Raw genomic sequence first — 27,028 nt, 5'->3', positions numbered from 1 at the left:
GACACTTAGACTAAGTCTAAACCACAAAGATCTTACCATAAAGATGGTTTTTATACTGTACTTTCACAATCAGCTGGCAGTACAAAAGAACAAGCGGCAGATGTACTTAGGCTGAGTCATGGTGGTTTGGTGCAGAGACCATGCATATCATGGGAATATTTCAGCATTTCTGCTCTGGTTTTCAGTGTATTACACCAAAACACCCACCTGATGACATCATTTCAAGAGCAAAGCAGCAATTTGCAAAATTCAACTTCTTTGGGGAACTGAGCAATTGCTGAGCTGACAGCAAGTCCTGCTGGGTCCCTGTCACCTGCAGAGTGCCCGCATCCTCACCACGGTAGCGGGCATTGTGACAAAGGTTCTATGTCAGCTGGGTGTGGCAGCCGAGCGCCGGCTAGGGGAGGGGGAGCCTGTCAGCCCCGGGCCTGTCACTGCCTGCTGTCCCCCCTGTCACCAGCGAGGCCTCTGAAAAGTTTCCAAAACATGCCCAGACTTGGGTCCAAAGTGGCCAAAAGTCTCCAAGAGACAAGTCGGGAAGAAGGAAATGGAAGAGAGGGAGAAAGCCAAGGGAGCAGGCCAAAGGGAGGCAAGAGAAAAAAGTAGTGCCGGGCTGCAGGACTGAAATGGAGGAATTGAAAGAGGAAAGCCAGGAAGCAGGAGAGTTTGAGAAAAGGAGAGAGGAAAGAAGAGACATGCAGCCAGACGAGGGGTTAGTGAGAGAGGCTGGGACAGAGAACAAGATGAGAAGGAAATAAGGCAAGGCAAGGCAAGGCAAGGCTAGGCCAAAGGACGTTTCTTTGATTTATATTTTCTACCACATTCATCTTGAGATGAGAGGAAAGCCATCAGACCTTATGGATTAGGCCCAAACAAAAGCTCCGGCTACTTGAGACGCTTAGACTAAGCCTAAACCACAAAGATCTCTCCATAAAGATGGTTTTTATACTGTACTTCCACAATCAGCTGGCAGTACAAAAGAAGAAGCGGCAGACATACTTAGGCTGAGACATGGTGGTTTGGTGCAGAGACCATGCTTAGCATGGGAATATTTCAGCATTTCTGCTCTGGTTTTCAGTGTATTACACCAAAACACCCACCTGATGACATCATTTCAAGAGCAAAAGCAGCAATTTGCAGAATTCAGCTTCTTTGGGGAACTGAGCAATTGCTGAGCTGACAGCAAGTCCTGCTGGGTCCCTGTCACCTCAGAGTACCCGCATCCTCACCACGGTAGCGGGCATTGTGACAAAGGTTCTACGTCAGCTGGGTGTGGCAGCCGAGCGCCCGCTAGGGGAGGGGAAGCCTGTCAGCCCCGGGCCTGTCACTGCCTGCTGTCCCCCCTGTCACCAGCGAGACCTCTGAAAAGTTTCCAAAACATGCCCAGACTTGGGTCCAAAGTGGCCAAAAGTCTCCAAGAGACAAGTCGGGAAGAAGGATATGGAAGAGAGGGAGAAAGCCAAGGGAGCAGGCCAAAGGGAGGCAAGAGAAAACAGTAGTGCCGGGCTGCAGGACTGAAATGGAGGAATTGAAAGAGGAAAGCCAGGAAGCAGGAGAGTTTGAGAAAAGGAGAGAGGAAAGAAGAGACATGCAGCCAGACGAGGGCTTAGTGAGAGAGGCTGGGACAGAGAACAGGATGAGAAGGAAATAAGGCAAGGCAAGGCAAGGCAAGGCTAGGCCAAAGGACGTTTCTTTGATTTATATTTTCTACCACATTCATCTTGAGATGAGAGGAAAGCCATCAGACGTTATGGATTAGGCCCAAACAAAAGCCCCGGCTACTTGAGACACTTAGACTAAGCCTAAACCAGAAAGATCTCTCCATAACGATGGTTTTTATACTGTACTTCCACAATCAGCTGGCAGTACAAAAGAAAAAGCGGCAGACATACTTAGGCTGAGTCATGGTGGTTTGGTGCAGAGACCATGCTTATCATGGGAATATTTCAGCATTTCTGCTCTGGTTTTCAGTGTATTACACCAAAACACCCACCTGATGACATCATTTCAAGAGCAAAAGCAGCAATTTGCAGAATTCAGCTTCTTTGGGGAACTGAGCAATTGCTGAGCTGACAGCAAGTCCTGCTGGGTCCCTGTCACCTGCAGAGTGCCCGCATCCTCACCACGGTAGCGGGCATTGTGACAAAGGTTCTATGTCAGCTGGGTGTGGCAGCCGAGCGCCCGCTAGGGGAGGGGGAGCCTGTCAGCCCAAGGCCTGTCACTGCCTGCTGTCCCCCGTGTCAGCAGCGAGGCCTCTGAAAAGTTTCCAAAACATCCCCAGACTTGGGTGTAAAGTGGCCAAAAGTCTCCAAGAGACAAGTCGGGAAGAAGGATATGGAAGAGAGGGAGAAAGCCAAGGGAGCAGGCCAAAGGGAGGCAAGAGAAAAAAGTAGTGCCGGGCTGCAGGACTGAAATGGAGGAATTGAAAGACGAAAGCCAGGAAGCAGGAGAGTTTGAGAAAAGGAGAGAGGAAAGAAGAGACATGCAGCCAGACGAGGGCTTAGTGAGAGAGGCTGGGACAGAGAACAGGATGAGAAGGAAATAAGGTAAGGCAAGGCAAGGCAAGGCTAGGCCAAACGAGGTTTCCTTGATATATATTTTCTACAACATTCATCTTGAGATGAGGAGGAAAGCCATCAGACGTTATGGATTAGGCCCAAACAAAAGCCCCGGCTACTTGAGACACTTAGACTAAGTCTAAACCACAAAGATCTCTCCATAACGATGGTTTTTATACTGTACTTTCATAATCAGCTGGCAGTACAAAAGAACAAGCGGCAGATGTACTTAGGCTGAGTCATAGTGGTTTGGTGCAGAGACCATGCATATCATGGGAATATTTCAGCATTTCTGCTCTGGTTTTCAGTGTATTACACCAAAACACCCACCTGATGACATCATTTCAAGAGCAAAAGCAGCAATTTGCAGAATTCAGCTTCTTTGGGGAACTGAGCAATTGCTGAGCTGACAGCAAGTCCTGCTGGGTCCCTGTCACCTGCAGAGTGCCCGCATCCTCACCACGGTAGCGGGCATTGTGACAAAGGTTCTATGTCAGCTGGGTGTGGCAGCCGAGCGCCCGCTAGGGGAGGGGGAGCCTGTCAGCCCAAGGCCTGTCACTGCCTGCTGTCCCCCGTGTCACCAGCGAGGCCTCTGAAAAGTTTCCAAAACATCCCCAGACTTGGGTGTAAAGTGGCCAAAAGTCTCCAAGAGACAAGTCGGGAAGAAGGATATGGAAGAGAGGGAGAAAGCCAAGGGAGCAGGCCAAAGGGAGGCAAGAGAAAAAAGTAGTGCCGGGCTGCAGGACTGAAATGGAGGAATTGAAAGACGAAAGCCAGGAAGCAGGAGAGTTTGAGAAAAGGAGAGAGGAAAGAAGAGACATGCAGCCAGACGAGGGCTTAGTGAGAGAGGCTGGGACAGAGAACAGGATGAGAAGGAAATAAGGTAAGGCAAGGCAAGGCAAGGCTAGGCCAAACGAGGTTTCCTTGATATATATTTTCTACAACATTCATCTTGAGATGAGGAGGAAAGCCATCAGACGTTATGGATTAGGCCCAAACAAAAGCCCCGGCTACTTGAGACACTTAGACTAAGTCTAAACCACAAAGATCTCTCCATAACGATGGTTTTTATACTGTACTTTCATAATCAGCTGGCAGTACAAAAGAACAAGCGGCAGATGTACTTAGGCTGAGTCATAGTGGTTTGGTGCAGAGACCATGCATATCATGGGAATATTTCAGCATTTCTGCTCTGGTTTTCAGTGTATTACACCAAAACACCCACCTGATGACATCATTTCAAGAGCAAAGCAGCAATTTGCAGAATTCAGCTTCTTTGGGGAACTGAGCAATTGCTGAGCTGACAGCAAGTCCTGCTGGGTCCCTGTCACCTGCAGAGTGCCCGCATCCTCACCACGGTAGCGGGCATTGTGACAAAGGTTCTATGTCAGCTGGGTGTGGCAGCCGAGCGCCCGCTAGGGGAGGGGGAGCCTGTCAGCCCAAGGCCTGTCACTGCCTGCTGTCCCCCGTGTCACCAGCGAGGCCTCTGAAAAGTTTCCAAAACATCCCCAGACTTGGGTGTAAAGTGGCCAAAAGTCTCCAAGAGACAAGTCGGGAAGAAGGATATGGAAGAGAGGGAGAAAGCCAAGGGAGCAGGCCAAAGGGAGGCAAGAGAAAAAAGTAGTGCCGGGCTGCAGGACTGAAATGGAGGAATTGAAAGACGAAAGCCAGGAAGCAGGAGAGTTTGAGAAAAGGAGAGAGGAAAGAAGAGACATGCAGCCAGACGAGGGCTTAGTGAGAGAGGCTGGGACAGAGAACAGGATGAGAAGGAAATAAGGTAAGGCAAGGCAAGGCAAGGCTAGGCCAAACGAGGTTTCCTTGATATATATTTTCTACAACATTCATCTTGAGATGAGGAGGAAAGCCATCAGACGTTATGGATTAGGCCCAAACAAAAGCCCCGGCTACTTGAGACACTTAGACTAAGTCTAAACCACAAAGATCTCTCCATAACGATGGTTTTTATACTGTACTTTCATAATCAGCTGGCAGTACAAAAGAACAAGCGGCAGATGTACTTAGGCTGAGTCATGGTGGCTTGGTGCAGAGACCATGCATATCATGGGAATATTTCAGCATTTCTGCTCTGGTTTTCAGTGTATTACACCAAAACACCCACCTGATGACATCATTTCAAGAGCAAAGCAGCAATTTGCAGAATTCAGCTTCTTTGGGGAACTGAGCAATTGCTGAGCTGACAGCAAGTTCTGCTGGGTCCCTGTCACCTGCAGAGTGCCCGCATCCTCACCACGGTAGCGGTTATTGTGACAAAGGTTCTATGTCAGCTGGGTGTGGCAGCGGAGCGCCCGCTAGGGGAGGGGGAGCCTGTCAGCCCTGGGCCTGTCACTGCCTGCTGTCCCCCTGTCAGCAGCGAGGCCTCTGAAAAGTTTCCAAAACATGCCCAGACTTGGGTGCAAAGTGGCCAAAAGTCTCCAAGACACAAGTCGGGAAGAAGGATATGGAAGAGAGGGAGAAAGCCAAGGGAGCAGGCCAAAGGGAGGCAAGAGAAAACAGTAGTGCCGGGCTGCAGGACTGAAATGGAGGAATTGAAAGACGAAAGCCAGGAAGCAGGAGAGTTTGAGAAAAGGAGAGAGGAAAGAAGAGACATGCAGCCAGACGAGGGCTTAGTGAGAGAGGCTGGGACAGAGAACTGGATGAGAAGGAAATAAGGCAAGGCAAGGCAAGGCTAGGCCAAACGAGGTTTCCTTGATTTATATTTTCTACCACATTCATCTTGAGATGAGGAGGAAAGCCATCAGACCTTATGGATTAGGCCCAAACAAAAGCCCCGGCTACTTGAGACGCTTAGACTAAGCCTAAACCAGAAAGATCTCTCCATAAAGATGGTTTTTATACTGTACTTCCACAATCAGCTGGCAGTACAAAAGAACAAGAGGCAGACATACTTAGGCTGAGACATGGTGGTTTGGTGCAGAGACCATGCTTGTCATGGGAATATTTCAGCATTTCTGCTCTGGTTTTCAGTGTATTACACCAAAACACTCACCTGATGACATCATTTCAAGAGCAAAAGCAGCAATTTGCAGAATTCAGCTTCTTTGGGGAACTGAGCAATTGCTGAGCTGACAGCAAGTCCTGCTGGGTCCCTGTCACCTCAGAGTACCCGCATCCTCACCACGGTAGCGGGCATTGTGACAAAGGTTCTACGTCAGCTGGGTGTGGCAGCCGAGCGCCCGCTAGGTGAGGGGGAGCCTGTCAGCCCCGGGCCTGTCACTGCCTGCTGTCCCCCCTGTCACCAGCGAGGCCTCTGAAAAGTTTCCAAAACATGCCCAGACTTGGGTCCAAAGTGGCCAAAAGTCTCCAAGAGACAAGTCGGGAAGAAGGATATGGAAGAGAGGGAGAAAGCCAAGGGAGCAGGCCAAAGGGAGGCAAGAGAAAAAAGTAGTGCCGGGCTGCAGGACTGAAATGGAGGAATTGAAAGAGGAAAGCCAGGAAGCAGGAGAGTTTGAGAAAAGGAGAGAGGAAAGAAGAGACATGCAGCCAGACGAGGGCTTAGTGAGAGAGGCTGGGACAGAGAACAGGATGAGAAGGAAATAAGGTAAGGCAAGGCAAGGCAAGGCTAGGCCAAACGAGGTTTCCTTGATATATATTTTCTACAACATTCATCTTGAGATGAGGAGGAAAGCCATCAGACGTTATGGATTAGGCCCAAACAAAAGCCCCGGCTACTTGAGACACTTAGACTAAGTCTAAACCACAAAGATCTCTCCATAAAGATGGTTTTTATACTGTACTTTCATAATCAGCTGGCAGTACAAAAGAACAAGCGGCAGATGTACTTAGGCTGAGTCATAGTGGTTTGGTGCAGAGACCATGCATATCATGGGAATATTTCAGCATTTCTGCTCTGGTTTTCAGTGTATTACACCAAAACACCCACCTGATGACATCATTTCAAGAGCAAAGCAGCAATTTGCAGAATTCAGCTTCTTTGGGGAACTGAGCAATTGCTGAGCTGACAGCAAGTCCTGCTGGGTCCCTGTCACCTGCAAAGTGCCCGCATCCTCACCACGGTAGCGGTTATTGTGACAAAGGTTCTATGTCAGCTGGGTGTGGCAGCGGAGCGCCCGATAGGGGAGGGGGAGCCTGTCAGCCCTGGGCCTGTCACTGCCTGCTGTCCCCCTGTCAGCAGCGAGGCCTCTGAAAAGTTTCCAAAACATGCCCAGACTTGGGTGCAAAGTGGCCAAAAGTCTCCAAGAGACAAGTCGGGAAGAAGGATATGGAAGAGAGGGAGAAAGCCAAGGGAGCAGGCCAAAGGGAGGCAAGAGAAAACAGTAGTGCCGGGCTGCAGGACTGAAATGGAGGAATTGAAAGAGGAAAGCCAGGAAGCAGGAGAGTTTGAGAAAAGGAGAGAGGAAAGAAGAGACATGCAGCCAGACGAGGGCTTAGTGAGAGAGGCTGGGACAGAGAACAGGATGAGAAGGAAATAAGGCAAGGCAAGGCAAGGCAAGGCTAGGCCAAGGGACGTTTCTTTGATTTATATTTTCTACCACATTCATCTTGAGATGAGAGGAAAGCCATCAGACGTTATGGATTAGGCCCAAACAAAAGCCCCGGCTACTTGAGACACTTAGACTAAGCCTAAACCAGAAAGATCTCTCCATAAAGATGGTTTTTATACTGTACTTCCACAATCAGCTGGCAGTACAAAAGAAAAAGCGGCAGATATACTTAGGCTGAGTCATGGTGGTTTGGTGCAGAGACCATGCTTATCATGGGAATATTTCAGCATTTCTGCTCTGGTTTTCAGTGTATTACACCAAAACACCCACCTGATGACATCATTTCAAGAGCAAAAGCAGCAATTTGCAGAATTCAGCTTCTTTGGGGAACTGAGCAATTGCTGAGCTGACAGCAAGTCCTGCTGGGTCCCTGTCACCTGCAGAGTGCCCGCATCCTCACCACGGTAGCGGGCATTGTGACAAAGGTTCTATGTCAGCTGGGTGTGGCAGCCGAGCGCCCGCTAGGGGAGGGGGAGCCTGTCAGCCCAAGGCCTGTCACTGCCTGCTGTCCCCCGTGTCACCAGCGAGGCCTCTGAAAAGTTTCCAAAACATGCCCAGACTTGGGTGTAAAGTGGCCAAAAGTCTCCAAGAGACAAGTCGGGAAGAAGGATATGGAAGAGAGGGAGAAAGCCAAGGGAGCAGGCCAAAGGGAGGCAAGAGAAAAAAGTAGTGCCGGGCTGCAGGACTGAAATGGAGGAATTGAAAGACGAAAGCCAGGAAGCAGGAGAGTTTGAGAAAAGGAGAGAGGAAAGAAGAGACATGCAGCCAGACGAGGGCTTAGTGAGAGAGGCTGGGACAGAGAACAGGATGAGAAGGAAATAAGGTAAGGCAAGGCAAGGCAAGGCTAGGCCAAACGAGGTTTCCTTGATATATATTTTCTACAACATTCATCTTGAGATGAGGAGGAAAGCCATCAGACGTTATGGATTAGGCCCAAACAAAAGCCCCGGCTACTTGAGACACTTAGACTAAGTCTAAACCACAAAGATCTCTCCATAACGATGGTTTTTATACTGTACTTTCATAATCAGCTGGCAGTACAAAAGAACAAGCGGCAGATGTACTTAGGCTGAGTCATAGTGGTTTGGTGCAGAGACCATGCATATCATGGGAATATTTCAGCATTTCTGCTCTGGTTTTCAGTGTATTACACCAAAACACCCACCTGATGACATCATTTCAAGAGCAAAGCAGCAATTTGCAGAATTCAGCTTCTTTGGGGAACTGAGCAATTGCTGAGCTGACAGCAAGTCCTGCTGGGTCCCTGTCACCTGCAGAGTGCCCGCATCCTCACCACGGTAGCGGGCATTGTGACAAAGGTTCTATGTCAGCTGGGTGTGGCAGCCGAGCGCCCGCTAGGGGAGGGGGAGCCTGTCAGCCCAAGGCCTGTCACTGCCTGCTGTCCCCCGTGTCACCAGCGAGGCCTCTGAAAAGTTTCCAAAACATCCCCAGACTTGGGTGTAAAGTGGCCAAAAGTCTCCAAGAGACAAGTCGGGAAGAAGGATATGGAAGAGAGGGAGAAAGCCAAGGGAGCAGGCCAAAGGGAGGCAAGAGAAAAAAGTAGTGCCGGGCTGCAGGACTGAAATGGAGGAATTGAAAGACGAAAGCCAGGAAGCAGGAGAGTTTGAGAAAAGGAGAGAGGAAAGAAGAGACATGCAGCCAGACGAGGGCTTAGTGAGAGAGGCTGGGACAGAGAACAGGATGAGAAGGAAATAAGGTAAGGCAAGGCAAGGCAAGGCTAGGCCAAACGAGGTTTCCTTGATATATATTTTCTACAACATTCATCTTGAGATGAGGAGGAAAGCCATCAGACGTTATGGATTAGGCCCAAACAAAAGCCCCGGCTACTTGAGACACTTAGACTAAGTCTAAACCACAAAGATCTCTCCATAACGATGGTTTTTATACTGTACTTTCATAATCAGCTGGCAGTACAAAAGAACAAGCGGCAGATGTACTTAGGCTGAGTCATAGTGGTTTGGTGCAGAGACCATGCATATCATGGGAATATTTCAGCATTTCTGCTCTGGTTTTCAGTGTATTACACCAAAACACCCACCTGATGACATCATTTCAAGAGCAAAGCAGCAATTTGCAGAATTCAGCTTCTTTGGGGAACTGAGCAATTGCTGAGCTGACAGCAAGTCCTGCTGGGTCCCTGTCACCTGCAGAGTGCCCGCATCCTCACCACGGTAGCGGTTATTGTGACAAAGGTTCTATGTCAGCTGGGTGTGGCAGCGGAGCGCCCGCTAGGGGAGGGGGAGCCTGTCAGCCCTGGGCCTGTCACTGCCTGCTGTCCCCCTGTCAGCAGCGAGGCCTCTGAAAAGTTTCCAAAACATGCCCAGACTTGGGTGCAAAGTGGCCAAAAGTCTCCAAGACACAAGTCGGGAAGAAGGATATGGAAGAGAGGGAGAAAGCCAAGGGAGCAGGCCAAAGGGAGGCAAGAGAAAACAGTAGTGCCGGGCTGCAGGACTGAAATGGAGGAATTGAAAGACGAAAGCCAGGAAGCAGGAGAGTTTGAGAAAAGGAGAGAGGAAAGAAGAGACATGCAGCCAGACGAGGGCTTAGTGAGAGAGGCTGGGACAGAGAACTGGATGAGAAGGAAATAAGGCAAGGCAAGGCAAGGCTAGGCCAAACGAGGTTTCCTTGATTTATATTTTCTACCACATTCATCTTGAGATGAGGAGGAAAGCCATCAGACCTTATGGATTAGGCCCAAACAAAAGCCCCGGCTACTTGAGACGCTTAGACTAAGCCTAAACCAGAAAGATCTCTCCATAAAGATGGTTTTTATACTGTACTTCCACAATCAGCTGGCAGTACAAAAGAACAAGAGGCAGACATACTTAGGCTGAGACATGGTGGTTTGGTGCAGAGACCATGCTTGTCATGGGAATATTTCAGCATTTCTGCTCTGGTTTTCAGTGTATTACACCAAAACACTCACCTGATGACATCATTTCAAGAGCAAAAGCAGCAATTTGCAGAATTCAGCTTCTTTGGGGAACTGAGCAATTGCTGAGCTGACAGCAAGTCCTGCTGGGTCCCTGTCACCTCAGAGTACCCGCATCCTCACCACAGTAGCGGGCATTGTGACAAAGGTTCTACGTCAGCTGGGTGTGGCAGCCGAGCGCCCGCTAGGTGAGGGGGAGCCTGTCAGCCCCGGGCCTGTCACTGCCTGCTGTCCCCCCTGTCACCAGCGAGGCCTCTGAAAAGTTTCCAAAACATGCCCAGACTTGGGTCCAAAGTGGCCAAAAGTCTCCAAGAGACAAGTCGGGAAGAAGGATATGGAAGAGAGGGAGAAAGCCAAGGGAGCAGGCCAAAGGGAGGCAAGAGAAAAAAGTAGTGCCGGGCTGCAGGACTGAAATGGAGGAATTGAAAGAGGAAAGCCAGGAAGCAGGAGAGTTTGAGAAAAGGAGAGAGGAAAGAAGAGACATGCAGCCAGACGAGGGCTTAGTGAGAGAGGCTGGGACAGAGAACAGGATGAGAAGGAAATAAGGTAAGGCAAGGCAAGGCTAGGCCAAACGAGGTTTCCTTGATATATATTTTCTACAACATTCATCTTGAGATGAGGAGGAAAGCCATCAGACGTTATGGATTAGGCCCAAACAAAAGCCCCGGCTACTTGAGACACTTAGACTAAGTCTAAACCACAAAGATCTCTCCATAAAGATGGTTTTTATACTGTACTTTCATAATCAGCTGGCAGTACAAAAGAACAAGCGGCAGATGTACTTAGGCTGAGTCATAGTGGTTTGGTGCAGAGACCATGCATATCATGGGAATATTTCAGCATTTCTGCTCTGGTTTTCAGTGTATTACACCAAAACACCCACCTGATGACATCATTTCAAGAGCAAAGCAGCAATTTGCAGAATTCAGCTTCTTTGGGGAACTGAGCAATTGCTGAGCTGACAGCAAGTCCTGCTGGGTCCCTGTCACCTGCAGAGTGCCCGCATCCTCACCACGGTAGCGGTTATTGTGACAAAGGTTCTATGTCAGCTGGGTGTGGCAGCGGAGCGCCCGATAGGGGAGGGGGAGCCTGTCAGCCCTGGGCCTGTCACTGCCTGCTGTCCCCCTGTCAGCAGCGAGGCCTCTGAAAAGTTTCCAAAACATGCCCAGACTTGGGTGCAAAGTGGCCAAAAGTCTCCAAGAGACAAGTCGGGAAGAAGGATATGGAAGAGAGGGAGAAAGCCAAGGGAGCAGGCCAAAGGGTGCAAGAGGAGAAAGTAGTGCCGGGCTGCAGGACTGAAATGGAGGAATTGAAAGACGAAAGCCAGGAAGCAGGAGAGTTTGAGAAAAGGAGAGAGGAAAGAAGAGACATGCAGCCAGACGAGGGCTTAGTGAGAGAGGCTGGGACAGAGAACTGGATGAGAAGGAAATAAGGCAAGGCAAGGCAAGGCTAGGCCAAACGAGGTTTCCTTGATTTATATTTCCTACCACATTCATCTTGAGATGAGGAGGAAAGCCATCAGACCTTATGGATTAGGCCCAAACAAAAGCCCCGGCTACTTGAGACACTTAGACTAAGCCTAAACCAGAAAGATCTCTCCATAACGATGGTTTTTATACTGTACTTCCACAATCAGCTGGCAGTACAAAAGAACAAGCGGCAGACATACTTAGGCTGAGACATGGTGGTTTGGTGCAGAGACCATGCTTAGCATGGGAATATTTCAGCATTTCTGCTCTGGTTTTCAGTGTATCACACCAAAACACCCACCTGATGACATCATTTCAAGAGCAAAGCAACAATTTGCAAAATTCAACTTCTTTGGGGAACTGAGCAATTGCTGAGCTGACAGCAAGTCCTGCTGGGTCCCTGTCACCTGCAGAGTGCCCGCATCCTCACCACAGTATCGGGCATTGTGACAAAGGTTCTATGTCAGCTGGGTGTGGCAGCGGAGCGCCCGATAGGGGAGGGGGAGCCTGTCAGCCCTGGGCCTGTCACTGCCTGCTGTCCCCCTGTCAGCAGCGAGGCCTCTGAAAAGTTTCCAAAACATGTCCAGACTTGGGTCCAAAGTGGCCAAAAGTCTCCAAGAGACAAGTCGGGAAGAAGGATATGGAAGAGAGGGAGAAAGCCAAGGGAGCAGGCCAAAGGGAGGCAAGAGGAAAAAGTAGTGCCGGGCTGCAGGACTGAAATTGAGGAATTGAAAGACGAAAGCCAGGAAGCAAGAGAGTTTGAGAAAAGGAGAGAGGAAAGAAGAGACATGCAGCCAGACGAGGGCTTAGTGAGAGAGGCTGGGACAGAGAACAGGATGAGAAGGAAATAAGCCAAGGCAAGGCAAGGCTAGGCCAAAGGACGTTTCTTTGATTTATATTTTCTACCACATTCATCTTGAGATGAGAGGAAAGCCATCAGACCATATGGATTAGGTCCAAACAAAAGCCCCGGCTACTTGTGACACTTAGACTAAGCCTAAACCAGAAAGATCTCTCCATAAAGATGGTTTTTATACTGTACTTCCACAATCAGCTGGCAGTACAAAAGAACAAGCGGCAGACATACTTAGGCTGAGTCATGGTGGTTTGGTGCAGAGACCATGCATATCATGGGAATATTTCAGCATTTCTGCTCTGGTTTTCAGTGTATTACACCAAAACACCCACCTGATGACATCATTTCAAGAGCAAAAGCAGCAATTTGCAGAATTCAGCTTCTTTGGGGAACTGAGCAATTGCTGAGCTGACAGCAAGTCCTGCTGGGTCCCTGTCACCTGCAGAGTGCCCGCATCCTCACCACGGTAGCGGGCATTGTGACAAAGGTTCTACGTCAGCTGGGTGTGGCAGCCGAGCACCCGCTAGGGGAGGGGGAGCCTGTCAGCCCCGGGCCTGTCACTGCCTGCTGTCCCCCGTGTCACCAGCGAGGCCTCTGAAAAGTTTCCAAAACATGCCCAGACTTGGGTCCAAAGTGGCCAAAAGTCTCCAAGAGACAAGTCGGGAAGAAGGATATGGAAGAGAGGGAGAAAGCCAAGGGAGAAGGCCAAAGGGAGGCAAGAGAAAAAAGTAGTGCCGGGCTGCAGGACTGAAATGGAGGAATTGAAAGAGGAAAGCCAGGAAGCAGGAGAGTTTGAGAAAAGGAGAGAGGAAAGAAGAGACATGCAGCCAGACGAGGGCTTAGTGAGAGAGGCTGGGACAGAGAACAGGATGAGAAGGAAGTAAGGCAAGGCAAGGCAAGGCTAGGCCAAACGAGGTTTCCTTGATTTATATTTTCTACCACATTCATCTTGAGATGAGGAGGAAAGCCATCAGACCTTATGGATTAGGCCCAAACAAAAGCCCCGGCTACTTGAGACACTTAGACTAAGCCTAAACCAGAAAGATCTCTCCATAAAGATGGTTTTTATACTGTACTTCCACAATCAGCTGGCAGTACAAAAGAACAAGCGGCAGACATACTTAGGCTGAGACATGGTGTTTTGGTGCAGAGACCATGCAAATCATGGGAATATTTCAGCATTTCTGCTCTGGTTTTCAGTGTATTACACCAAAACACCCACCTGATGACATCATTTCAAGAGCAAAGCAGCAATTTGCAAAATTCAACTTCTTTGGGGAACTGAGCAATTGCTGAGCTGACAGCAAGTCCTGCTGGGTCCCTGTCACCTCAGAGTACCCGCATCCTCACCACGGTAGCGGGCATTGTGACAAAGGTTCTATGTCAGCTGGGTGTGGCAGCCGAGCGCCCGCTAGGGGAGGGGGAGCCTGTCAGCCCCGGGCCTGTCACTGCCTGCTGTCGCCCGTGTCACCAGCGAGGCCTCTGAAAAGTTTCGAAAACATGCCCAGACTTGGGTCCAAAGTGGCCAAAAGTCTCCAAGAGACAAGTCGGGAAGAAGGATATGGAACAGAGGGAGAAAGCCAAGGGAGCAGGCCAAAGGGAGGCAGGAGAAAACAGTAGTGCCGGGCTGCAGGAATGAAATGGAGGAATTGAAAGAGGAAAGCCAGGAAGCAGGAGAGTTTGAGAAAAGGAGAGAGGAAAGAAGAGACATGCAGCCAGACGAGGGCTTAGTGAGAGAGGCTGGGACAGAGAACAGGATGAGAAGGAAATAAGGCAAGGCAAGGCAAGGCAAGGCTAGGCCAAACGAGGTTTCCTTGATTTATATTTTCTACCACATTCATCTTGTGATGAGGAGGAAAGCCGTCAGACCTTATGGATTAGGCCCAAACAAAAGCCCCGGCTACTTGAGACACTTAGACTAAGTCTAAACCACAAAGATCTTACCATAAAGATGGTTTTTATACTGTACTTTCACAATCAGCTGGCAGTACAAAAGAACAAGCGGCAGATGTACTTAGGCTGAGTCATGGTGGCTTGGTGCAGAGACCATGCATATCATGGGAATATTTCAGCATTTCTGCTCTGGTTTTCAGTGTATTACACCAAAACACCCACCTGATGACATCATTTCAAGAGCAAAGCAGCAATTTGCAGAATTCAACTTCTTTGGGGAACTGAGGAATTGCTGAGCTGACAGCAAGTCCTGCTGGGTCCCTGTCACCTGCAGAGTGCCCGCATCCTCACCACGGTATCGGGCATTGTGACAAAGGTTCTATGTCAGCTGGGTGTGGCAGCCGAGCGCCGGCTAGGGGAGGGGGAGCCTGTCAGCCCCGGGCCTGTCACTGCCTGCTGTCCCCCGTGTCACCAGCGAGGCCTCTGAAAAGTTTCCAAAACATGCCCAGACTTGGGTCCAAAGTGGCCAAAAGTCTCCAAGAGACAAGTCGGGAAGAAGGATATGGAAGAGAGGGAGAAAGCCAAGGGAGCAGGCCAAAGGGAGGCAAGAGAAAAAAGTAGTGCCGGGCTGCAGGACTGAAATGGAGGAATTGAAAGAGGAAAGCCAGGAAGCAGGAGAGTTTGAGAAAAGGAGAGAGGAAAGAAGAGACATGCAGCCAGACGAGGGCTTAGTGAGAGAGGCTGGGACAGAGAACAGGATGAGAAGGAAATAAGGCAAGGCAAGGCAAGGCAAGGCTAGGCCAAAGGACGTTTCTTTGATTTATATTTTCTACCACATTCATCTTGAGATGAGGAGGAAATCCATCAGACCTTATGGATTAGGCCCAAACAAAAGCCCCGGCTACTTGAGACACTTAGACTAAGCCTAAACCAGAAAGATCTCTCCATAAAGATGGTTTTTATACTGTACTTCCACAATCAGCTGGCAGTACAAAAGAACAAGCGGCAGACATACTTAGGCTGAGACATGGTGGTTTGGTGCAGAGACCATGCATATCATGGGAATATTTCAGCATTTCTGCTCTGGTTTTCAGTGTATTACACCAAAACACCCACCTGATGACATCATTTCAAGAGCAAGAGCAGCAATTTGCAGAATTCAGCTTCTTTGGGGAACTGAGCAATTGCTGAGCTGACAGCAAGTCCTGCTGGGTCCCTGTCACCTCAGAGTACCCGCATCCTCACCACGGTAGCGGGCATTGTGACAAAGGTTCTACGTCAGCTGGGTGTGGCAGCTGAGCGCCCGCTAGGGGAGGGGGAGCCTGTCAGCCCCGGGCCTGTCACTGCCTGCTGTCCCCCCTGTCACCAGCGAGACCTCTGAAAAGTTTCCAAAACATGCCCAGACTTGGGTCCAAAGTGGCCAAAAGTCTCCAAGAGACAAGTCGGGAAGAAGGATATGGAAGAGAGGGAGAAAGCCAAGGGAGCAGGCTAAAGGGAGGCAAGAGAAAACAGTAGTGCCGGGCTGCAGGACTGAAATGGAGGAATTGAAAGAGGAAAGCCAGGAAGCAGGAGAGTTTGAGAAAAGGAGAGAGGAAAGAAGAGACATGCAGCCAGACGAGGGCTTAGTGAGAGAGGCTGGGACAGAGAACAGGATGAGAAGGAAATAAGGTAAGGCAAGGCAAGGCAAGGCTAGGCCAAACGAGGTTTCCTTGATATATATTTTCTACCACATTCATCTTGAGATGAGGAGGAAAGCCATCAGACCTTATGGATTAGGCCCAAACAAAAGCCCCGGCTACTTGAGACACTTAGACTAAGTCTAAACCACAAAGATCTTACCATAAAGATGGTTTTTATACTGTACTTTCATAATCAGGTGGCAGTACAAAAGAACAAGCGGCAGATGTACTTAGGCTGAGTCATGGTGGTTTGGTGCAGAGACCATGCATATCATGGGAATATTTCAGCATTTCTGCTCTGGTTTTCAGTGTATTACACCAAAACACCCACCTGATGACATCATTTCAAGAGCAAAGCAGCAATTTGCAAAATTGAACTTCTTTGGGGAACTGAGCAATTGCTGAGCTGACAGCAAGTCCTGCTGGGTCCCTGTCACCTGCAGAGTGCCCGCATACTCACCACAGTAGCGGGCATTGTGACAAAGGTTCTATGTCAGCTGGGTGTGGCAGCCGAGCGCCCGCTAGGTGAGGGGGAGCCTGTCAGCACCGGGCCTCTCACTGCCTGCTGTCCCCCGTGTCACCAGCGAGGCCTCTGAAAAGTTTCCAAAACATGCCCAGACTTGGGTCCAAAGTGGCCAAAAGTCTCCAAGAGACAATTCGGGAAGAAGGATATGGAAGAGAGGGAGAAAGCCAAGGGAGCAGGCCAAAGGGAGGCAAGAGAAAAAAGTGGTGCGGGGCTGCAGGACTGAAATGGAGGAATTGAAAGAGGAAAGCCAGGAAGCAGGAGAGTTTGAGAAAAGGAGAGAGGAAAGAAGAGACATGCAGCCAGACCAGGGCTTAGTGAGAGAGGCTGGGACAGAGAACAGGATGAGAAGGAAATAAGGCAAGGCAAGGCAAGGCTAGGCCAAAGGACGTTTCTTTGATTTATATTTTTTACCACATTCATCTTGAGATGAGATGAAAGCCATCAGACGTTATGGATTAGGCCCAAACAAAAGCCCCGGCTACTTGAGACACTTAGACTAAGCCTAAACCAGAAAGATCTCTCCATAAAGATGTTTTTTATACTGTACTTCCACAATCAGCTGGCAGTACAAAAGAACAAGCGGCAGACATACTTAGGCTGAGTCATGGTGGTTTGGTGCAGAGACCATGCTTATCATGGGAATATTTCAGCATTTCTGCTCTGGTTTTCAGTGCATTACACCAAAACACTCACCTGATGACATCATTTCAAGAGCAAAAGCAGCAATTTGCAGAATTCAGCTTCTTTGGGGAACTGAGCAATTGCTGAGCTGACAGCAAGTCCTGCTGGGTCCCTGTCACCTGCAGAGTGCCCGCATCCTCACCACGGTAGCGGGCATTGTGACAAAGGTTCTATGTCAGCTGGGTGTGGCAGCCGAGCGCCCGCTAGGGGAGGGGGAGCCTGTCAGCCCCGGGCCTGTCACTGCCTGCTGTCCCCCGTGTCACCAGTGAGGCCTCTGAAAAGTTTCCAAAACATCCCCAGACTTGGGTCCAAAGTGGCCAAAAGTCTCCAAGAGACAAGTCGGGAAGAAGGATATGGAAGAGAGGGAGAAAGCCAAGGGAGCAGGCCAAAGGGAGGCAAGAGAAAAAAGTAGTGCCGGGCTGCAGGAATGAAATGGAGGAATTGAAAGAGGAAAGCCAGGAAGCAGGAGAGTTTGAGAAAAGGAGAGAGGAAAGAAGAGACATGCAGCCAGACGAGGGGTTAGTGAGAGAGGCTGGGACAGAGAACAGGATGAGAAGGAAATAAGGCAAGGCAAGGCAAGGCTAGGCCAAACGAGGTTTCCTTGATTTATATTTTCTACCACATTCATCTTGAGATGAGGAGGAAAGCCATCAGACCTTATGGATTAGGCCCAAACAAAAGCCCCGGCTACTTGAGACACTTAGACTAAGCCTAAACCAGAAAGATCTCTCCATAAAGATGGTTTTTATACTGTACTTCCACAATCAGCTGGCAGTACAAAAGAACAAGCGGCAGACATACTTAGGCTGAGTCATGGTGGTTTGGTGCAGAGACCATGCTTATCATGGGAATATTTCAGCATTTCTGCTCTGGTTTTCAGTGTATTACACCAAAACACTCACCTGATGACATCATTTCAAGAGCAAAAGCAGCAATTTGCAGAATTCAGCTTCTTTGGGGAACTGAGCAATTGCTGAGCTGACAGCAAGTCCTGCTGGGTCCCTGTCACCTGCAGAGTACCCGCATCCTCACCACGGTAGCGGGCATTGTGACAAAGGTTCTACGTCAGCCGGGGGTGGCAGCCGAGCGCCCGCTAGGGGAGGGGGAGCCTGTCAGCCCCGGGCCTGTCACTGCCTGCTGTCGCCCCTGTCACCAGCGAGGCCTCTGAAAAGTTCCCAAAACATGCCCAGACTTGGGTCCTAAGTGGCCAAAAGTCTCCAAGAGACAAGTCGGGAAGAAGGATATGGAAGAGAGGGACAAAGCCAAGGGAGCAGGCCAAAGGGAGGCAAGAGAAAAAAGTAGTGCCGGGCTGCAGGACTGAAATGGAGGACTTGAAAGAGGAAAGCCAGGAAGCAAGAGAGTTTGAGAAAAGGAGAGAGGAAAGAAGAGACATGCAGCCAGACGAGGGCTTAGTGAGAGAGGCTGGGACAGAGAACAGGATGAGAAGGAAATAAGGTAAGGCAATGCAAGGCAAGGCTAAGCCAAACGAGGTTTCCTTGATATATATTTTCTACAACATTCATCTTGAGATGAGGAGGAAAGCCATCAGACCTTATGGATTAGGCCCAAACAAAAGCCCCGGCTACTTGAGACACTTAGACTAAGTCTAAACCACAAAGATCTCTCCATAAAGATGGTTTTTATACTGTACTTTCATAATCAGCTGGCAGTACAAAAGAACAAGCGGCAGATGTACTTAGGCTGAGTCATGGTGGTTTGGTGCAGAGACCATGCATATCATGGGAATATTTCAGCATTTCTGCTCTGGTTTTCAGTGTATTACACCAAAACACCCACCTGATGACATCATTTCAAGAGCAAAGCAGCAATTTGCAAAATTGAACTTCTTTGGGGAACTGAGCAATTGCTGAGCTGACAGCAAGTCCTGCTGGGTCCCTGTCACCTGCAGAGTGCCCGCATCGTCACCACAGTAGCGGGCATTGTGACAAAGGTTCTATGTCAGCTGGGTGTGGCAGCCGAGCGCCCGCTAGGGGAGGGGGAGCCTGTCAGCACCGGGCCTGTCACTGCCTGCTGTCGCCCGTGTCAAGAGCGAGGCCTCTGAAAAGTTTCCAAAACATGCCCAGACTTCGCTCCAAAGTGGCCAAAAGTCTCCAAGAGACAAGTCGGGAAGAAGGATATGGAAGAGAGGGAGAAAGCCAAGGGAGCAGGCCAAAGGGAGGCAAGAGAAAAAAGTGGTGCGGGGCTGCAGGACTGAAATGGAGGAATTGAAAGACGAAAGCCAGGAAGCAGGAGAGTTTGAGAAAAGGAGAGAGGAAAGAAGAGACATGCAGCCAGACGAGGGCTTAGTGAGAGAGGCTGGGAGAGAGAACAGGATGAGAAGGAAATAAGGCAAGGCAAGGTAAGGCTAGGCCAAAGGACGTTTCTTTGATTTATATTTTCTACCACATTCATCTTGAGATGAGAGGAAAGCCACCAGACGTTATGGATTAGGCCCAAACAAAAGCCCCGGCTACCTGAGACACTTAGACTAAGCCTAAACCAGAAAGATCTCTCCATAAAGGTGGTTTTTATACTGTATTTCCACAATCAGCTGGCAGTACAAAAGAACAAGCGGCAGACATACTTAGGCTGAGTCATGGTAGTTTGGTGCAGAGACCATGCTTATCATGGGAATATTTCAGCATTTCTGCTCTGGTTTTCAGTGTATTACACCAAAACACCCACCTGATGACATCGTTTCAAGAGCAAAGCAGCAATTTGCAGAATTCAGCTTCTTTGGGGAACTGAGCAATTGCTGAGCTGACAGCAAGTCCTGCTGGGTCCCTGTCACCTGCAGAGTGCCCGCATCCTCACCACGGTAGCGGTTATTGTGACAAAGGTTCTACGTCAGCTGGGTGTGGCAGCCGAGCGCCCGCTAGGGGAGGTGGAGCCTGTCAGCCCCGGGCCTGTCACTGCCTGCTGTCCCCCCTGTCACCAGCAAGGCCTCTGAAAAGTTTCCAAAACATGCCCAGACTTGGGTCCAAAGTGGCCAAAAGTCTCCAAGAGACAATTCGGGAAGAAGGGTATGGAACAAAGGGAGAAAGCCAAGGGAGCAGGCCAAAGGGAGGCAAGAGAAAAAAGTAGTGCCGGGCTGCAGGACTGAAATGGAGGAATTGAAAGAGGAAAGCCAGGAAGCAGGAGAGTTTGAGAAAAGGAGAGAGGAAAGAAGAGACATGCAGCCAGACGAGGGCTTAGGGAGAGAGGCTGGGACAGAGAACAGGATGAGAAGGAAATAAGGCAAGGCAAGGCAAGGCTAGGCCAAAGGACGTTTCTTTGATTATATATTTTCTACCACATTCATCTTGAGATGAGAGGAAAGCCACCAGACGTTATGGATTAGGCCAAAACAAAAGCCCCGGCTACCTGAGACACTTAGACTAAGCCTAAACCAGAAAGATCTCTCCATAAAGATGGTTTTTATACTGTACTTCCACAATCAGCTGGCAGTACAAAAGAACAAGCGGCAGACATACTTAGGCTGAGTCATAGTAGTTTGGTGCAGAGACCATGCTTATCATGGGAATATTTCAGCATTTCTGCTCTGGTTTTCAGTGTATTACACCAAAACACCCACCTGATGACATCATTTCAAGAGCAAAGCAGCAATTTGCAAAATTCAACTTCTTTGGGGAACTGAGCAATTGCTGAGCTGACACCAAGTCCTGCTGGGTCCCTGTCACCTGCAGAGTGCCCGCATCCTCACCACGGTAGCGGGCATTGTGACAAAGGTTCTATGTCAGCTGGGTGTGGCAGCCGAGCGCCCGCTAGGGGAGGGGGAGCCTGTCAGCACCGGGCCTCTCACTGCCTGCTGTCCCCCGTGTCACCAGCGAGGCCTCTGATAAGTTTCCAAAACATGCCCAGACTTGGCTCCAAAGTGGCCAAAAGTCTCCAAGAGACAAGTCGGGAAGAAGGATATGGAAGACAGGGAGAAAGCCAAGGGAGCAGGCCAAAGGGAGGCAAGAGAAAAAAGTGGTGCGGGGCTGCAGGACTGAAATGGAGGAATTGAAAGACGAAAGCCAGGAAGCAGGAGAGTTTGAGAAAAGGAGAGAGGAAAGAAGAGACATGCAGCCAGACGAGGGCTTAGGGAGAGAGGCTGGGACAGAGAACAGGATGAGAAGGAAATAAGGCAAGGCAAGGCAAGGCTAGGCCAAAGGACGTTTCTTTGATTTATATTTTCTACCACATTCATCTTGAGATGAGAGGAAAGCCATCAGACGTTATGGATTAGGCCCAAACAAAAGCCCCGGCTACTTGAGACACTTAGACTAAGCCTAAACCAGAAAGATCTCTCCATAAAGATGGTTTTTATACTGTACTTCCACAATCAGCTGGCAGTACAAAAGAACAAGCGGCAGACATACTTAGGCTGAGACATGGTGGTTTGGTGCAGAGACCATGCATATCATGGGAATATTTCAGCATTTCTGCTCTGGTTTTCAGTGTATTACACCAAAACACCCACCTGATGACATCATTTCAAGAGCAAAAGCAGCAATTTGCAGAATTCAAATTCTTTGGGGAACTGAGCAATTGCTGAGCTGACAGCAAGTCCTGCTGGGTCCCTGTCACCTGCAGAGTGCCCGCATCCTCACCACGGTAGCGGGCATTGTGACAAAGGTTCTATGTCAGCTGGGTATGGCAGCCGAACGCCCGCTAGGGGAGGGGGAGCCTGTCAACCCCGGGCCTGTCACTGCCTGCTGTCCCCCGTGTCACCAGCGAGGCCTCTGAAAAGTTTCCAAAACATGCTCAGACTTGGCTCCAAAGTGGCCAAAAGTCTCCAAGAGACAAGTCGGGAAGAAGGATATGGAAGAGAGGGAGAAAGCCAAGGGAGCAGGCCAAAGGGAGGCAAGAGAAAACAGTAGTGCCGGGCTGCAGGACTGAAATGGAGGAATTGAAAGACGAAAGCCAGGAAGCAGGAGAGTTTGAGAAAAGGAGAGAGGAAAGAAGAGACATGCAGCCAGACGAGGGCTTAGTGAGAGAGGCTGGGACAGAGAACAGGATGAGAAGGAAATAAGGCAAGGCAAGGCAAGGCTAGGCCAAAGGACGTTTCTTTCATTTATATTTTCTACCACATTCATCTTGAGATGAGAGGAAAGCCACCAGACGTTATGGATTAGGCCCAAACAAAAGCCCCGGCTACCTGAGACACTTAGACTAAGCCTAAACCAGAAAGATCTCTCCATAAAGGTGGTTTTTATACTGTATTTCCACAATCAGCTGGCAGTACAAAAGAACAAGCGGCAGACATACTTAGGCTGAGTCATGGTAGTTTGGTGCAGAGACCATGCTTATCATGGGAATATTTCAGCATTTCTGCTCTGGTTTTCAGTGTATTACACCAAAACACCCACCTGATGACATCGTTTCAAGAGCAAAGCAGCAATTTGCAGAATTCAGCTTCTTTGAGGAACTGAGCAATTGCTGAGCTGACAGCAAGTCCTGCTGGGTCCCTGTCACCTGCAGAGTGCCCGCATCCTCACCACGGTAGCGGTTATTGTGACAAAGGTTCTACGTCAGCTGGGTGTGGCAGCCGAGCGCCCGCTAGGGGAGGTGGAGCCTGTCAGCCCCGGGCCTGTCACTGCCTGCTGTCCCCCCTGTCACCAGCAAGGCCTCTGAAAAGTTTCCAAAACATGCCCAGACTTGGGTCCAAAGTGGCCAAAAGTCTCCAAGAGACAATTCGGGAAGAAGGGTATGGAACAAAGGGAGAAAGCCAAGGGAGCAGGCCAAAGGGAGGCAAGAGAAAAAAGTAGTGCCGGGCTGCAGGACTGAAATGGAGGAATTGAAAGAGGAAAGCCAGGAAGCAGGAGAGTTTGAGAAAAGGAGAGAGGAAAGAAGAGACATGCAGCCAGACGAGGGCTTAGGGAGAGAGGCTGGGACAGAGAACAGGATGAGAAGGAAATAAGGCAAGGCAAGGCAAGGCTAGGCCAAAGGACGTTTCTTTGATTTATATTTTCTACCACATTCATCTTGAGATGAGAGGAAAGCCATCAGACGTTATGGATTAGGCCCAAACAAAAGCCCCGGCTACTTGAGACACTTAGACTAAGCCTAAACCAGAAAGATCTCTCCATAAAGATGGTTTTTATACTGTACTTCCACAATCAGCTGGCAGTACAAAAGAACAAGCGGCAGACATACTTAGGCTGAGACATGGTGGTTTGGTGCAGAGACCATGCATATCATGGGAATATTTGAGCATTTCTGCTCTGATTTTCAGTGTATTACACCAAAACACCCACCTGATGACATCATTTCAAGAGCAAAAGCAGCAATTTGCAGAATTCAGCTTCTTTGGGGAACTGAGCAATTGCTGAGCTGACAGCAAGTCCTGCTGGGTCCCTGTCACCTCAGAGTACCCGCATCCTCACCACGGTAGCGGGCATTGTGACAAAGGTTCTATGTCAGCTGGGTGTGGCAGCCGAGCGCCCGCTAAGGGAGGGGGAGCCTGTCAGCCCCGGGCCTGTCACTGCCTGCTGTCCCCCCTGTCACCAGCGAGGCTTCTGAAAACTTCCCAAAACATGCCCAGACTTGGGTCCAAATTGGTCAAAAGTCTCCAAGAGACAAGTCGGGAAGAAGGATATGGAAGAGAGGGAGAAAGCCAAGGGAGCAGGCCAAAGGGAGGCAAGAGAAAAAAGTAGTGCCGGGCTGCAGGACTGAAATGGAGGAATTGAAAGACGAAAGCCAGGAAGCAGGAGAGTTTGAGAAAAGGAGAGAGGAAAGAAGAGACATGCAGCCAGACGAGGGGTTAGTGAGAGAGGCTGGGACAGAGAACAGGATGAGAAGGAAATAAGCCAAGGCAAGGCAAGGCTAGGCCAAAGGACGTTTCTTTGATTTATATTTTCTACCACATTCATCTTGAGATGAGAGGAAAGCCATCAGACGTTATGGATTAGGCCCAAACAAAAGCCCCGGCTACTTGAGACACTTAGACTAAGTCTAAACCACAAAGATCTTACCATAAAGATGGTTTTTGTACTGTACTTTCACAATCAGCTGGCAGTACAAAAGAACAAGCGGAAGATGTACTTAGGCTGAGTCATGGTGGTTTGGTGCAGAGACCATGCATATCATGGGAATATTTCAGCATTTCTGCTCTGGCTTTCAGTGTAGTACACCAAAACACCCACCTGATGACATCATTTCAAGAGCAAAGCAGCAATTTGCAAAATTCAACTTCTTTGGGGAACTGAGCAATTGCTGAGCTGACAGCAAGTCCTGCTGGGTCCCTGTCACCTGCAGAGTGCCCGCACCCTCACCACGGTAGCGCGCATTGTGACAAAGGTTCTACGTCAGCTGGGTGTGGTAGCCGAGCGCCCGCTAGGGGAGGGGGAGCCTGTCAGCCCCGGGCCTGTCACTGCCTGCATTCCCCCTTGTCACCAGCGAGGCCTCTGAAAAGTTTCCAAAACATGCCCAGACTTGGGTGCAAAGTGGCCAAAAGTCTCCAAGAGACAAGTCGGGAAGAAGAATATGGAAGAGAGGGAGAAAGCCAAGGGAGCAGGCCAAAGGGAGGCAAGAGGAAAAAGTAGTGCCGGGCTGCAGGACTGAAATGGAGGAATTGAAAGACGAAAGCCAGGAAGCAGGAGAGTTTGAGAAAAGGAGAGAGGAAAGAAGAGACATGCAGCCAGATGAGGGCTTAGTGAGAGAGGCTGGGACAGAGAACAGGATGAGAAGGAAATAAGGCAAGGCAAGGCAAGGCTAGGCCAAACGAGGATCCTTGATTTATATTTTCTACCACATTCATCTTGAGATGAGGAGGAAAGCCATCAGACGTTATGGATTAGGCCCAAACAAAAGCCCCGGCTACTTGAGACACTTAGACTAAGTCTAAACCAGAAAGATCTCTCCATAAAGATGGTTTTTATACTGTACTTCCACAATCTTCTGTCAGTACAAAAGAACAAGCGGCAGACATACTTAGGCTGAGTCATGGTGGTTTGGTGCAGAGACCATGCATATCGTGGGAATATTTCAGCATTTCTGCTCTGGTTTACAGTGTATTACACCAAAACACCCACCTGATGACATCGTTTCAAGAGCAAAGCAGCAATTTGCAGAATTCAGCTTCTTTGGGGAACTGAGCAATTGCTGAGCTGACAGCAAGTCCTGCTGGGTCCCTGTCACCTCAGAGTACCCGCATCCTCACCACGGTAGTGGGCATTGTGACAAAGGTTCTATGTCAGCTGGGTGTGGCAGCCGAGCGCCCGCTAGGGGAGGGGAAGCCTGTCAGCCCCGGACCTGTCACTGCCTGCTGTCCCCCCTGTCACCAGCGAGGCCTCTGAAAAGTTTCCAAAACATGCCCAGACTTGGGTCCAAAGTGGCCAAAAGTCTCCAAGAGACAATTCGGGAAGAAGGATATGGAAGAGAGGGAGAAAGCCAAGGGAGCAGGCCAAAGGGAGGCAAGAGAAAAAAGTAGTGCCGGGCTGCAGGACTGAAATGGAGGAATTGAAAGACGAAAGCCAGGAAGCAGGAGAGTTTGAGAAAAGGAGAGAGGAAAGAAGAGACATGCAGCCAGACGAGGGCTTAGTGAGAGAGGCTGGGAGAGAGAACAGGATGAGAAGGAAATAAGGCAAGGCAAGGTAAGGCTAGGCCAAAGGACGTTTCTTTGATTTATATTTTCTACCACATTCATCTTGAGATGAGAGGAAAGCCACCAGACGTTATGGATTAGGCCCAAACAAAAGCCCCGGCTACCTGAGACACTTAGACTAAGCCTAAACCAGAAAGATCTCTCCATAAAGGTGGTTTTTATACTGTACTTCCACAATCAGCTGGCAGTACAAAAGAACAAGCGGCAGACATACTTAGGCTGAGTCATGGTAGTTTGGTGCAGAGACCATGCTTATCATGGGAATATTTCAGCATTTCTGCTCTGGTTTTCAGTGTATTACACCAAAACACCCACCTGATGACATCGTTTCAAGAGCAAAGCAGCAATTTGCAGAATTCAGCTTCTTTGGGGAACTGAGCAATTGCTGAGCTGACAGCAAGTCCTGCTGGGTCCCTGTCACCTGCAGAGTGCCCGCATCCTCACCACGGTAGCGGTTATTGTGACAAAGGTTCTACGTCAGCTGGGTGTGGCAGCCGAGCGCCCGCTAGGGGAGGTGGAGCCTGTCAGCCCCGGGCCTGTCACTGCCTGCTGTCCCCCCTGTCACCAGCAAGGCCTCTGAAAAGTTTCCAAAACATGCCCAGACTTGGGTCCAAAGTGGCCAAAAGTCTCCAAGAGACAATTCGGGAAGAAGGGTATGGAACAAAGGGAGAAAGCCAAGGGAGCAGGCCAAAGGGAGGCAAGAGAAAAAAGTAGTGCCGGGCTGCAGGACTGAAATGGAGGAATTGAAAGAGGAAAGCCAGGAAGCAGGAGAGTTTGAGAAAAGGAGAGAGGAAAGAAGAGACATGCAGCCAGACGAGGGCTTAGGGAGAGAGGCTGGGACAGAGAACAGGATGAGAAGGAAATAAGGCAAGGCAAGGCAAGGCTAGGCCAAAGGACGTTTCTTTGATTATATATTTTCTACCACATTCATCTTGAGATGAGAGGAAAGCCACCAGACGTTATGGATTAGGCCAAAACAAAAGCCCCGGCTACCTGAGACACTTAGACTAAGCCTAAACCAGAAAGATCTCTCCATAAAGATGGTTTTTATACTGTACTTCCACAATCAGCTGGCAGTACAAAAGAACAAGCGGCAGACATACTTAGGCTGAGTCATAGTAGTTTGGTGCAGAGACCATGCTTATCATGGGAATATTTCAGCATTTCTGCTCTGGTTTTCAGTGTATTACACCAAAACACCCACCTGATGACATCATTTCAAGAGCAAAGCAGCAATTTGCAAAATTCAACTTCTTTGGGGAACTGAGCAATTGCTGAGCTGACAGCAAGTCCTGCTGGGTCC

The sequence above is a fragment of the Patagioenas fasciata genome, unplaced genomic scaffold (assembly GCF_037038585.1).
Source record: "Patagioenas fasciata isolate bPatFas1 unplaced genomic scaffold, bPatFas1.hap1 Unplaced_2, whole genome shotgun sequence".
Taxonomy (NCBI): domain Eukaryota; kingdom Metazoa; phylum Chordata; class Aves; order Columbiformes; family Columbidae; genus Patagioenas; species Patagioenas fasciata.
The sequence above is the reverse complement of the archived record's forward strand: the minus strand, read 5'-3'. Positions refer to the sequence as shown.